This window comes from Phyllobates terribilis, unplaced genomic scaffold, assembly GCF_046119375.1.
Source record: "Phyllobates terribilis strain yellow unplaced genomic scaffold, ASM4611937v1 Scaffold_1__5_contigs__length_1240528914, whole genome shotgun sequence".
NCBI classification, from domain to species: Eukaryota; Metazoa; Chordata; class Amphibia; order Anura; family Dendrobatidae; genus Phyllobates; species Phyllobates terribilis.
This window is the reverse complement of record NW_027362761.1, coordinates 162,920,296-162,934,777: the sequence shown is the minus strand read 5'-3', so window position 1 is coordinate 162,934,777 and position 14,482 is coordinate 162,920,296. Positions and strand designations below refer to the sequence as shown.

At 42.8% G+C, this 14,482-nt stretch overlaps 1 protein-coding gene across 5 annotated transcripts in view; it reads right to left on the bottom strand.

Annotated features, from left to right (window-relative positions):
* The window catches only part of RFX3 (regulatory factor X3), a 390,908-nt gene extending 378,274 nt beyond the window's left edge, over positions 1–12,634 (bottom strand). For all 5 annotated transcript variants that reach the window (XM_073669195.1, XM_073669206.1, XM_073669227.1 and 2 more), the window contains exon 1: positions 12,358–12,634. The gene's annotated coding sequence lies outside the window, so the exon portion shown is untranslated. The remainder of the gene's footprint in view (positions 1–12,357) is intronic.
* Between the last annotated feature and the right edge of the window lie 1,848 nt (positions 12,635–14,482).

Below are 14,482 nucleotides of genomic sequence, written 5' to 3'. Positions count from 1 at the left end.
TGCGTTTTTTAAGCGTTTCCGCAGTGGCAATTCCGCTGCAGAAACGCTTAAAAAACGCTTGGTAGAAGGTCTGCCATGTTCCCCAATGATAATCCGCATGTGCTGTGCACATGCTGCGGAAATTTCCGCTGCGGATTATCATTGCGGAAAAATAAGCAGCACTACCAATTATTTTGCGGAAGCGCTGCGTTTTCGCCGCCATTGACTTGCATTGGTACGCATGTATTCCGCATCACTGCATCTGTACAGAATCCATGCGTTTCAATGTGCGGATGGTACCCGGGTCTGGAGAAGAGGAAACTCTCCTCCGGACCCGGGTACCATAGAACCTGTAAAAAAAAAGAATACTTGTCTTCGCTTGCCGGCAGATCGCGGTGGACTCAAGGACCTGCCATGACGTCATTTAGTCATGTGACGGGTCACGCGACCGCTGACGTCGGCAGGTCCTTAAATCTACCGAGATCTGCCAGCAAGCGGAGACAAGCACACCGGGGGCCATCAGAAGGTAAGTATATATATATTTTTTTATTTTTTAACATTATTTAAGGTCACGCTATATGAATCCATGCCGGTTGCATGGATTTATATAGTATGACCAAGTTGACAAGCACTTTCCAAGTGATGCTAAAATCGCTTGGAAAGCGCTTGACAACCCGCATGCGGAAATGCAAGCAAAGAACGCTTCACTTCCGCATGTCCATGGCAAGAAAACGCATGTACAATCCGCATGTACAATCCGAATGCGTTTTTTCTGCCAGGGAGATGCAGAAACGCTCAGGAAAAAATCTGGAGCATTTCCGCATCGTGGGCACATAGCCTTAATCTGTTTTGTTTTATTGTTTTATTATATTTACTTCTAAACTGGGACATAGTCACTGAAGTAAAGGCCCAAACCTTGCTATGATGTCCCCTTCCAATTCCAAATAGATTAAGTTGGTCATGGAGACCATACAAGGATACAGATGAGATACACATTTATTTGGATCACTCATGGTTTTATAACCACATAGAGATCAACCTTGATGGAACCTTGCAGCTTTACAATACACCAAAGTGACCATATGTCAGCACTGAAGTATTTTTAGTGCATATTTATATACATTTTAACTGTGGATTTAGGCAACGTCCACACGTTCAGTATTTGGTCAGTATTTTATATCAGTATTTGCAACCCAAAACCAGGAGTGGAACAATCAGAGGAAAAGTATAATAGAAACACGTCACCACTTCTGTATTTATCACCCACTCCTCGTTTCGACTTACAAATACTGATGTGAAATAATGACCAAATACTGACCGTGTGAACGTGGCTTAAAACAGTTTTCCATTCAGCTAATAATGCATCCAGTTTTAAAAATCACAGGCTTAATTGGCAAATTCTGGCCTTTATATAAGAAAATATCTGTTCACAAATAAAACATCCAAAAATAAATGTTATGGCACAGAGGTCTTCAGAAAAAAAGGAGACCCTATATCATACCGTCAAGAACATCACAGGGGTCGGTCATCTATATCTAGCATGGCTTATGGCTTTGGCTGCTGGGGAACACACTCGTCCATTGCAGCTTTAATAGCAAAAGGCACATGACAGTAGCAGTAATGTGATGTATGATTGACTCTCTTTCATCGCATGTAAATATTTTGTGACATTTTTTCATGACGCCATATAGGAGATTTAAAACCTCTGTCTAAAACAGAGGCTGTCTTTGTTGTGCTTGGCAACCAATCACTGCACACTTTCCATTTCTTACAGTGCTCCTGAAAAAGAAAAGCAGCAATCGTTTGCTATGGGCAACAGAGTATCTCTTACAGATTTTCATAAATCTGCCTCAATGTATTTCTACGGACAGGGGATGGTCCCACTACAAATAAAGTGAAAATGCCGCCAAAATTTTTATTATTTTGTTTTTCTTACTCTCTCCTAATGAGTTTCCAAATCGTTGTAAAAACTGGCATGTGATAAATAAAATCACAGCAAAAAATTAGAAAAACTATCTCAAAATAAATATGCCTAATGCTGGGTTTAGACAAGTGTAGGAAAAAAAATCACTCATTTTCCATCCGTATGATGTTCGGTATGTCCTTTTTTCACATCTATAAGTCATCTGTGTGCTTGGTTTTGACATAAATTTTTTATATCCACAATTATGATAATGATTCAGGCCAGACTCAATGAAGGGGCGTTTTGGAGTAGGATGATCTGAATTCATTAAGAGGTGCTATTTAATGAATACGATACATCTTTTCAGTGATGTGTGCCTCCTTGCGCCTCGCTAGAAATGCTCCTAACAATTCTGGGGCAAAAAATGCTATCACCATCGTATTTTCTCTCATCCAAGAAAATTGGGTCAATTATGCAAATCACACTCTGATGAGAGTTTGATCACAGTATGATCCGATTCTCTTGGATGAGGAAAAGATGGAAAAAAAAAATGTCTCCATCCTCTCCATTCTGTCAGTCCGTGGAAATTGGACTGCACTCAGATGTCATCCGAGTGCAGTATGAGTCCATAGACTAATTGACTTGCATGGCCGACTGTGATCTGAATATCGGCTCAAACTCGGACATGCTGCGATTGTTTCCTCGGCACGGCTCTGTCAAAGGAAAAATTCGGACAAGTGCAAGACCCCATAGCATAATATTGGTCCGAGTGCGATCCGATGTTTTTTTCGAACTGAAAATACGGTCATGTGCATGAGTCCTAATGGACAGACGTTATTACATGCCATCCCAGCTATGCCAATTTTGGGGGGAGATGTCCAAAACTGGTGTGAAAACAGCAAAAGTCACACTTTTTTTTTTCACAAGGGTGAATATTGTCTCTTTAGAGAGGAAGAGGACTAGCACTGTATATAGCGCCATCTATAGGAAGTAGCAATCCTAAAAGTCAATATCAACTCTCTAACGAGCCTTGTCACATGACTTAGGATAAAAGCCAGAACCAGAATCTGAATTTGCAGACACTGTGTTTCGGGGTACTGCCCCTCGTCAGTGCAGATCTGGTTTGGCTGGGTGAGAGGCGTCTGACCGGGATCCAAAGGGTAACGTTTATCCTTCCGGAGAGTGACATGTTAAGCATGCCAAGGTGAGGAGACTTTCACAAGGGTACCACATCCATGTGAAAAAATAAAAACTCATCAGAACTACAATAGCTAATAACATTGGCCATGCGCTGTCGTTACTCAGTTTGGCACAGACGTAAAATATGCCAGGCTGAACCTAACCTAAGGATATACTTACATAAAGTGCGTCTTGCTGCGATAATCACGCCAAAATAAAGTAAAAAAGCCATAAATACAATCTTACATGGGAAAAGCCGACAGCCACTTATCACAATCGTGGTTTACCATCGGAACATAATAAATGGACTCAAGCTGCTATTTCATCAGCCTAAAATTAATTGTAACCATTTTAAGCATTAACCTAAATATACCTAAGTAATCACTGACATCATGAGATGGCTGCTTGTGACTGCTCTAATTAACAACTATTGCATCATAGATTCTACTCAGTGCAATGGGAATGCTGCAAACTCCCAAATGACAGATACTGACAACAGACGGCTTACATAACACATGCACACTACAACATAAAACACCAACACGCAGAATCAAAGAGAAGACAAATGGAAAAAAAAATAATAATGGAAAAAAAGTGTGACACATACCATTCATTTCTGTGGGGTGTAAACAGATTCCTAAATGCATCACTTAGCAAAACATCTGTCTGGTTTGTTTTTCTTTCCCAGGACCTAAAAAAGTGTCATACTGCAACTCTGGGTGCTATCACAAGTGAATCTATCACAATCTGTTTTATTATTGAAGTTAACAAGTGATAGATTGAACAGTTGATGTACTAACCCTGATCAGTGTTCATCCCTGTTATTATTTTATCTGATATTATTACTATCTGAGTCTGTATTCACTTATAGGCTATGTTAACTAGTGATGAGCGAGCGTGCTCGTTTAACCTTTTCGCCGAGCACGCTCGGGTGCTTTCCGAGTATCTTCGGTGTGCTCGTATATTATGTTCCAGTCCCTGCATCTGCATGATTTATGACGGTTAGACAGTCTCAACACATGTGAGAATTCCCTAACAAACAGGCAATCTCTGCATGTGCTGAGGCTGACTAACAGCCATAAATAATGCAGACACAGGGACTCGAACATAATATACGAGCACGCCGAAGATACTCGGAAAGCACCCGAGTATGCTCGGCGAATGGGCTAAACGAGCACGCTCGCTCATCACTAATGTTAACACAACGGTAATTTTGGTCCGAGTGCTGTCCTTGGAAACACTGACAGCACTCGGACCGATGTTATTCAGTCGGACTGTTCAATTGACTTTTATTTTTCCCCAGGCCGAATGTCTGTGTGATGAAAAAAAAATGCAGCATCCAATTTTTTTTCAGCGCTGGAGTGGCGCTTTAAATATAAGCCACCTACCCCCATCCTTATACTCACCTTCCAGTGGCTTCACCTTTTACCGATGTCGCTCCGGTCCCACGGCGCCATCGTGTGCCCGTAACTTCTGACTGTCCGGAAGTCAGAAGTCACGTCACAAGAGCTCAATGCAAGTCTATGAGAGCCAGAACGAGGCCAGAACAAGGCTCACATAGACTTGTATTGAAAAGTGACCTTCACGCCACTCCATGAAACACTGGTGCTGCCGGCAGGTCACTTTTCACCAGAGACCGACGGGAGCAATGCTGGAAAAGGATAAAGGTGGCGTCAAGTGAGTATGAGACGGGGGCAGGAGAATTACATTAAGGCCATGGCCCCACTATCAGTATTTGGTCAAAACCAGGAGTAGGTGATAAATGCAGAATTGGTGACTTGTTTCTATTATACCTTTCCTCTGATTGTTCCTCACCTGGTTTTCGCTCCAACTCCTGAGAAAAAATACTGAGCGAATACTGACCAAATACTGATAGTGCGGCCGTGGCCTTAAAGCACCACTCCAGCTGTGCAATAAAAAAAAACGCTGGAGTGGTGCTTTAACATAGGAAACAGTTTTTTGTCTTGTGAATTTTATTCACTGCTAAAGTATAAAAACGAATACCATACGGATGACAATACAATGAAAAATTCTTGATGAAAATAGGACAATTTTTATACGCTTATGTGAACTTAGTGTTATTAGGAAAAAGTGATCAAGATTGATCAGGACAGATCAGTCGTTTCCCCAACGGAATAAACCACAGAGGACAACTAGTATTTACAATCAACTATGAGTTTTCTAGTGGAAATTGTTTCGGGAAATACTCCTTTTTGGAGGAGTTTTGAAAGGATTTTGGTAGGTTTTTTTTCCCTAAATCATTTTTAAGCCTTTTGATTTGTCTGGTTTCGAGAGGCTTTCACATAAATTTCTCTTTCCACCGGGTGTTTTTCAAAACCTTTTCAGAAAAAAAAGCTAAAAAAAACCCTCATATGAACAACAAAGTGGATTTTCCCTTAAGTGATTAGGAGCAGTTTTCCAAGAGGCTACGTTCCCATGATGAGTTTTTAATGTTGCAGAATTTCTGGCCCTATTATGTAAATTAGCTTTTTCCATTGCATTTTTAGTGCAGTTTTATTGCGTTTTTGACGTGGTTTTTGTCTCTTGTTGGTGTGTCATGCTTTAAATAAAGCGGATTTATATTTTGATACTTCCTGGTATTTGGCTTTGACAAAGCTTTATTGATAGTCATGTGCAGGTTACATGCATTTTTAATGCCTTTCAGCAACGAAAACGCACTAATGCGCATTTTCCGCATCTAATGCACGTCTATGGTGAAAATCAGCACAGAAAAGATACCTGCAAGAAAAACTTACATGTTGCGGATTTGAAACATAAATCGCAGGTCAGTTCACACTGAGCAAAAAAAAAAAGCCCAGTGGCCATGAGATTTCTATAAATCCCATCCTCTTTGCTGGATCTGTAAGATGCTGCGTTTTTGAAGCAGCGAAAATCTGCAGCGCCAAAGACTCATCGTGGGAACGTAGCATAAAGTGATTTTAGAGGAGGATTTTGTAGAGGATCTGCTCAAAAAACATCTGCAAAAAACTGTGTGAACATAGCCTAAGGATATATACACCTGTCTTTTGCAGGCGAGTATTGCAAAAGAAAAGCGCTTCAGGAAACACCAGCCTTTTTCTTCCTGGAGCATCTTTTTTAGTGTTTTTTTGGTTGTTTCCTGAGTGATTTTTTAGAGTTTTTGACCGCCAGTGTTTTTCTCACTATTTTAATGGTTATAGGAAGTTTCGCCCTCAGCAGTTCACCCCCATCTGTTCGCCCCCAGGTACATTTTGCCCCCAGGTACATTTCGCCCCCAGGAAGATTCACCCCCGTACATTTCGCCCCCTGACGTTTCAAACTGGGGGCGATATGTGCGGGGGCAAAACATCCTGGAGGGCCAAATGCTGGGGACGAAATGTGCGGGGGCGAAATGTACCCAGGGGCGAATTGCTGGGGACGAAACATCCAATTCCCATTTTAACATAGTTTTTGAGGCTTCTTTTTAACTGGCATTTTCTGGACATATTTTTTTTAACTCCACTCAGTAATGAAGAAATTGGTATAGTTTTTTTTTAAAGGGGTTGCCCGGTCCAGATCGGTAAGTCTACTGGAGACTTATGAATCCCCCCAGCGCAGGCACTGTGTGCTGCGAGGATTCACCGATTTCTAACCTGGGACCAGAGGATATGTATGACTTATACATACTCCCGGCCAGTGGGTGTGGCCTCACTCCATTTATTTGCAGAGAGCGAGGGTATGGAAAGCGAGGCCACACCCACTGGCCGGGAGTATGTATAAGTCATACAAACCCTCTGGTCCCAGGTTAGAAATCGGCGAATCCTCGCAGCACATGGTGCGTGCGCTGGGGAGATTCATGAGTCTGCAGTCACACAGAGTGAATGCAGACTTGCCGATTTGTACAGGACAACCCCTTTAAACAAAAACACTGGCGTCCAGGCATCTTTTGAGCCTTCTCATTGACTTCTACTATAAAGTATAACTCCACGTTCACACATTAAAGGGGGTTTTCCCACGAACAAAAGTACATGTTAAAAATTGGCTGTGTCTGACCATGTACGGTACATATCACATCTCCTGGGCAGGGGAGGAAGCAAAAGAGTATACAGACATTACAGCAGGGGATCACAGAGGATTCATTTTGTGAGGTAAAATATTGTTTAAAAACAGCACGGGAAATGTTTTACCTCACAAAATGAATCCTCTGTGATCCCCTGCTGTAATGTCTGTGTTGTCTCTTGCTTCCTCCCTGCCCAGATGTGGTACGTTCCGTACATGGTCAGACACAGACAATTTTTAGGCTATGTGCACACGATGCAGAAATGAAGCAGAAAATTTCTGCATCATTTCTGCATCTCCCTGGCAGAAAAAACGCATGCAGATTGTACATGCGTTTTTCCTGCAGAATACATGCGGATTCACATGCGTTTCCGCATGCAGATTGACAAGCGCTTTCCAAGCGATTTTAGCATCACCTGGAAAGTGCTTGACAACTAGGTCACACTATATAAATCCATGCAAACAGCATGGATTTATATAGTGTGACCCGAGAGAGTGTATATACTTACCTCCGATGGCCCGCGCTGTCCTGCTTTACACTCCGTTCTCCCGGCTGCCGGCAACTTTGAATTGAAAGACCTGCCGACATCAGCGTCACGTGACCCGTCACCTGACTCTGACGTCACCGCAGGTCCTACAACTCACTGCAAGTGCCGGGAACCAAGCAGGAGCGCTGCGCGGGCCGACAGATGGTAAGTATATATATATTTTTTATTTTATTCTTGTTTTACAGCTTTTTTAATGGTACCTGGGTGTGGAGGAGACTCTCCTCTTCTCCACACCCGGGTACCATCCGCACATTAGAACGCACCAATTACGCAAGTACAAATGCTGTCTTGCGGAATTGGCGCGTTCTAATGCAAGTCAATGGCGGCGAAAACGCCGCGTTTCCGCAAAATTAAATGACATGCTGCGGATTTTTGAGCGCAGCGTTTACGCTGCGGAAAAATCCGCATCATGGGCACAGCACATGCGGATTTCAATTGGGGAACATTGCTTCCCTTCTACCATGCGTTTTTCATGCGTTTCCGCAGCGTTTCCGCAACTGCAAAAACGCCGCGGAAACGCATGAAATACGCATCGTGTGAACTCAGCCTTAACATGAATTTTTGCTGGTGGGAAAACCCCTTTAATTGTTTGGTCAGTATTTCACATCAGTATCTGCAAGCTAAAACCAGCAGTATTTTTAAGGATGCATTACAATTCTGTAACATAGGAAACTGTAAATGATTAGTAGCAGCTGAGTTAAAAAAATGTATTGTATACAGACAGCAAACGGATGACAAGTGACAAAAAAATCATCACACTTTACTGGATGAGAATGAGACCGATTTTTATTACGCTCGTGTGACCCCAGCCTAAGACCACGTTCACACGTTCAGTATTTGGTCAGTATTTTACCTCAGTATTTATAAGCCAAAGTCTGGAGCTGGGAAGAAATCTAGAAGTGGTGACGTGTTTCTATTACACTTTTCCGCTGACTGTTTCACTCCGGGTTTTGGCTTATAAATACCGAGGTAAAATAGTAATCAATCCTCAATGTGTGAACGTGGCCTAGGAGGTGCTCCTGCTTCTGCAGACTTGATCTATCCATGTATTATATGGGCAGCCACTGATCAGAAATACCTCACAGCGTAGATACGATAATCAACCATACGGACTCTCATCGGACTAAGACCAAATCAGTCACAAGTAAATCCAGCCTCTGAGATGCTTCTGAGCAGTTAAAGTACAGGTTTATGGTCATTTTCAAAAACCATATAATGTACAGCTGAAGTCATTATATATATATATATATATATATATATATATATGTATGTATATATGTATGTATATATATAGACATATATATGTTTGAATAATAGAACTCACAACACAAAAAAGTGGATTAATGCTAAATATTAATCTACTAACAATAATATTAGTACTAGACAGAAAACTGATAATATGTCTAATAATAATGAGATTATGACTAAGGATAACTCTCAGACCTAAGATACTGTTAGCGTTTCCATTCCAGACTACGGAATAGGGTGATGGAGCATTGTGTAGCATTGGGACCGTCATGGATAAGAAGACAATTCTGTGCAATGCCACCATCCTCTTCTCCATGGAGCAGAGCACATAATTAACCTTCTCTTACTCTACAAACATTGGGTTTGGTGAAATGATGTTACAAAAAAAAAAAACTAGCTCAGACACTGCGCTTTAAGAAAAAGTAACATGGATGTTTTTTCCTAATATAACTATAATACCCACAATGCAAATATACACTGACAGCGCGATTATTAGCCAGAATTCTTGTGATATAGACAATAGGAATATAAAAAGCATTTGTGCCCTCACATTGCCAACAAGTAGTCCTCCACTTCTGACAACCACTGTAAGTCCAGCGTGAGACGACGAGAAGACTGAGCTTTAGGGCTCATGCAGACGAGCGTATAAATCGGCCATGTGCTGTGTGATTTTTGATCAGATATCACACGGACAGAGCACTCACCCATGTTATTCAATATGGCTGTTCAGATTAATGATTTTTTTTTTAGGTCCGAGTGTCCGTGAGAAAAAAAAAATCGCAGCATGCACTACTTTTTTTCCAAGACTTGGATGAGACTCACACATTCAAGTCTATGGGTGCGAGAAAAAAATCAGATCCTCATACGGACCATCAGAGTGTTATCCAATTTTTACAGATATATTTCTATTATAAGCCTAGGAAACTGTATGTGATCATGTACTTGGTTTAATGTAATTGTATTTAAAGGGATCGCACACGGATGTAAAAAACAAACACACAGATGATACATGGGTGACAATCTGCTGAAAATTAGAAAAAAATCCTCCAAAAAACTTGATCTTTCATTATGGCTGCAACATCTGGACCCCAACTGGTCCCAACTCCATCAAATAACCAGTCTGATACCGGCCTTGAGTCTCATGCACGGCACCATAGAGAAAATAGTTACTAACTGCACTTTGTATCGGTAAGCAAATTGCACTAATACAATTATATTTGTTAGGCAGCACAGTGGATACTAACGTGGGTCAAAGGATAACGTTGCCACATTATTACAGCTCAGATGTAGCAGAGCCTTGTCTGTCAGTCACATCAGAGGTACTGCTATGTCCACAGGTTCCCAGAAACACACCGTAAGCCAAAAGAGGATCCTTTCGGCATATGTCAGGATGATATACCTTTTTTTAACTGTACAACAGTATGGTTTTATAGCTTTTCTATGCAGTGGGGCTCAGTAAAAAAATAAGGACAATTTATGCCACTCTATGTGATACATCCGTGAATAGTCTTGGTGTACACCTCTGAAGTGCTTGAAAAACAAATGTGAACAGCTCCAATTCAGGCTGCACAGATATAATTATCATGTGACTGTCTCATGAAAAACACATACACAAGACTTAATGTATTTCTATTGACTGTCAGTACAGAAAGGCTTTAGGCCCAGCATGAAGTAATAGCCAAACTGCTTCCTTAGTGATGATGTATACCCAATAAATGGTATTATATATCTACACAGAATCAGAAAAACAACTGTAACACCCGAGCATCTGACTCAAGGTCTTCTCCATATATATATACACGTAGAGATGCAGAGTGGCAATCCGGGTGCCATCATATCTCTCTATATCTCCCTATTGCTCAGAAGTCAGATGCAGCCGCCTTTGTGTGTGTTCCAGGAATTACCCTGGAACTGCAGAGGATGAAGTAGGTTTTCATGAAGAGAGTAATCTGCGTGTGAAAGTGCTTGAGAAAGAGAAAAAAAAACCTGGAAACAAATAATCAAGTCATCTGGAAAAAGAAGCTGCACTTTTTTTTTTAATGAAGTAGGTCTATGATCTTCATGTTAAAGTCGATATAAACAATGGGTATAGCATGACACTTAAATTACATATTAACAATAATAATACACGTTATAATATATGCATGAAAAGTCCTAATAATTGGAATATATCTACAGATTTGCTGTAAAGCTAAACATACATGGAGTGCCCAGTACAAGAGTTGCCCACTTTGGCTAAGGCAACTTTCTAGAAAAGTCAATGATGGTGCCCCTGTATGGTGGCAATTTTGACTGATTTCCATAGGAGTGATCGCCAGCGTATGCTCCTATTATAGGTGCAACTCTTAATGGCTGACATGTCCAACATGTACATATAATATATAACAGGTGACATCAGAAGATGAACGTCGCCATCTGGTTCTAGCCTGGCACAAAGGTCAATTTCTTTTCAGAAGACAACACAAGCATATAGATTCAGCATAATGCAACATCCCAACATCATATATATTACAGACAAGCGAAGAATGAAGTCATTAAAGCAGAGATCAATACAGCGAGTAGAAAATTCTCCACACAAGCTCTGCTGGTGCCAACATGTAAAACGCGTCATAAGATAAGACACCCAGACGTTTCAAGTTCACATGGTTCATGCATTCTTTATCATCAACCTGTCTTCAATTTCAGCTGTCAGTAAAGGAAACGCCAAATCCACCACTGAGAACAGTGCGATTGGTGGAGCTGCTGGTAGGCCCTTGACAAGTACTGAGACCCCCCATCCAGCCTGAGGAGGGTCTCCTAGATATACTACATAGAGCAACATCTCATTCATTTGTCACATGGAGCTGACAAAGCCTTCGTTATCAAGTAATTGTTATAAGGGACCTATACAATGTGCACCTGTAAAACTCACTAGGGATCCCTTCCCCCTCACCAGTCAGTAAATAATGTCCTAGGGGTGCAAATCCTGAATGGAGTCTTGAAGCACAAAGGAAGACGAGGTTAACTCCTTCTACACTTGGGTGGCAGTGATGTGCACGTCCTTCTGACACAGCAAGGGTTACAACAAAGAGAAGCCAAGCAGCATTTTGCCATGAAGGCATCCCATCAGCTGTGACAGCAGCATCCTCACCATCCTCACCATCCCCAGTCTTCATTCATCCAGCAGCTCACTGCCATCCACAATCCCAGTCCCCATTTCCTCCCCTCTAGGAGCACTCAGGGTGGTTAACCCCATAAATGCCCAGCGCAGCTCCCCCTCCTCTCCTCCCCCTCCGATGCCAGACATTAGACCGGGGAGATGAGAACACAGACACAGGCAGAGACAAAAAGAGGAAGGCAGAGAGGAGAATCCATGGCAGTACACATGCACCTGCCTCCTATCCTATCGTGCAGCCACCATCATCATCAGCAGCACATCGCAGGGATCCGGGGACACACAGCAGCTACACCACACACACACGAGAAGAAGAAGAAGATATTCACCTTGGCTGTGGAGTATAATGTTGTTGTTGGTGCTGGTTGTTGTGGGTGATGGGGAGGATGGTGATGATGAGGTTGGAGAGGTGGTGGTGATGATGTTGGTGGTGGTGGTGGTGGTGATGGTGGTGGAGGAGGAGGATGAGGAGGAGAGGAGTAGTTGTTGTTGATGGGTAACAGTCGCCAGGACTACGGTGGCTATGGCGCTGGATTCACAAGGCAACAGTTGCTATAACTCACAAAAGAGGGAGGCAACCTAACCTGAGAGGAGGAAGAGGCGGGGCCTCCTGACATACACACTGGCAGGGGCGTGGCCTCTCGACATACACACAGGCAGGGGCGGGGCCTGCTGACACACACAGGCTGGCAGGCGGGGCGGGGCGTCCCCACACACCACAGGCTGACAGCCCGTCGGGGCGGGGCCATGGAGGTGGCTTCAGATTCAAGCCGTATGTAGCAGCTTTATTGCGCTTTCCCCTATGTGCGTTCTTCGTTATTGTCGGGGTGGATGCAGTGATAGGACGAGCAGTGGCTCTCTGCCGCTCACCTGCTAGGCTGCTTGTGATGGATGCGAGTGCACCTATTGTCTCTGCCCTATTGTTCCGGGAGCATCTGCAGTGCACAAGGGGGTGATGGCAGATCTGCCGGAGATCGGGGCGACTGCAGAGGATGGACACAGGGCACATCAGATCAAGGATCGCCTGATAATGCCTGAACGTGGTTATCACCTCTAGCATTACACGTGTCCTAATACACTGTGTGCATAGTATAACGTGTTCTGTACAGGACAACTCCTCAGCTAGCACTTCCTGAAGTCTGTCATCAGCCTATTAATAAGTAAAGCAGGAAACGAATGCATGTGACCCCTCCGCAGCTAGCTCTTCAGTGTATACCCACATAGAGTACTCTGTTTATTAGGCTGGAGGTAAGCACTGCACAGCAGATAGGGAACAGATTAGACAACTCCTTAACTGACAATTCCTCATAAGCCCACATAGCTACAAGTCAGACAGCCTTAGAGCCCGCCTCACACATCTTTAGTATATAGATATATTTTCCATGACATAACAATTCTGGAGGATATTTTCTCTCACTATGTGTTTTCCTCTTTTATTCAGCCCGGCAATTTATAGAAAACATTGACAACTGGCATGACTGGCATTGTCGATCAGCCGCTGTGATGCCTATGTCACCTGGCCCTCACTATCCCCACTCCAACCCCTACTCCTACACATACGTTTTGGATAGTTTCACCACAGAAGTCTTTATTTTAACAATACAAACTTCAAAACATTCAATAAATAAGATTGGTAAGAGTCCTAGTTACCAAAATCTGGTGATTACCAAAAACAAACCCATAAACCATAAATACTCCTTGCCGTTACCCCACTGGCTCGGGAGCACCATAACCCAAAGGGTTCCTTTTAAATATCAAAACTTCCAGGGACCCAACATTCCATTTCTGCAAGTCCCCCCAAAAATCACCAGACCAAAGATAATCTTTTTCCAGCTGAGGAATGCATATCCTAATGAATCCCCCGGACCGATTTAGAGACAACTTCAAGGACCCACCAACTGCCACAACGAGCGCACTTTGAAAACCTCAAATGCACAAGACCCCCTTGCCGTGCAATAACATGGCCCTTTCAATACCATCTTGTAAACCCAAGGCCCATAGGTCAATTCCTACTTTCATTCAGATGCACACCATCGGCCAACCAAAAATCCTCGCCCCCTTTCTACAAATCATAGTGGCACACTGCAATGTCCTCATTCTGCTTTACAAAATTGGACACCTTTATACGAGCCTTATTGACCTTCTCCAACAAACGAACAGCCCACCAAGTTCTTCATAGAACAATTTCTGACCAGTCTGTAATAAGCCCATAAAAAGACATCCAAAGACGCAACAAATCATGTTTTGCATCACTGATCAACTCTCTGAAAGGGCTAATCCCACATGTAAAACTAAAATGTCAGCAGCCCTATCTAAACGGGCACTATGATGTGCCTCCTGTAGAACCCTGTTACAACCCATTCCCCGGAAACCAAGCAACCTGATCACTGCTGCATTTCCAGAAAAACCGAGCTGTCTACCCTCTTTTCTTATGTCCGCCCAAAGCACTCCTCA